General features: G+C 75.5%; 1 pseudogene; it reads right to left on the bottom strand.

Moving 5' to 3' along the window:
• Positions 1-483, bottom strand: part of LOC119350385 — a 3,609-nt pseudogene extending 3,126 nt beyond the window's left edge.
• Between the last annotated feature and the right edge of the window lie 84 nt (positions 484-567).

The following is a 567-nucleotide window of genomic DNA, read 5'->3' as shown; positions in this document are numbered from 1 at the left end:
CGTCACCGCCGCGCCAACCCCCCGCCGTCGCCGCCTGCCCTCGCTCAAGGGCCCGGCCCCGTGCCCCTGACGCCATTCCGGCGCAGCCCCGCCACCTCATCACCGTCGCTGGACCTCGCCGTACGCCACCATCACCGCACAAAGGCCTCGCCGTCGCCGGACCTCCCCACCGGGCCTCCTCATCTCCTCCCCGTCGGACTGCCTCCCCGCCACCGTTGCCGAACCGTCCCCGTCCTCCTCCCCGCCGGACCACATCGAGCCTCGCCGCCACCTCTGCTCGCCAACGCCGGTGAGGGCCGCACCCTCCTCTTCTCCTCTCTACCCCGTGTGCCACGACCTCATCCGTCGCTCGACGTTGCCACCTGACCCACGCGCCGGATGCACCCAGTGCATGCGCCCGCGCCCGCCGGCGGTGCTCTGTCCGCTGCTGTTGTAGCCCGCGCGCTGCCTGCGCCCCACCTCGGCGCCTCGCCCCGCGGCCATCTCCGCCTTCCCCTCGCCGCGCCGGGGGTGCGCCTTCGCCACCGCACACGCGCCCCGCGCCCGTGCCTCTGCACGCGGCCGCTC

This window comes from Triticum dicoccoides, chromosome 1B (genome assembly GCF_002162155.2).
Source record: "Triticum dicoccoides isolate Atlit2015 ecotype Zavitan chromosome 1B, WEW_v2.0, whole genome shotgun sequence".
NCBI lineage: Eukaryota > Viridiplantae > Streptophyta > Magnoliopsida > Poales > Poaceae > Triticum > Triticum dicoccoides.
Note: the sequence above shows the minus strand (reverse complement) of the source record. Positions and strands in the feature narration are given on the sequence as shown.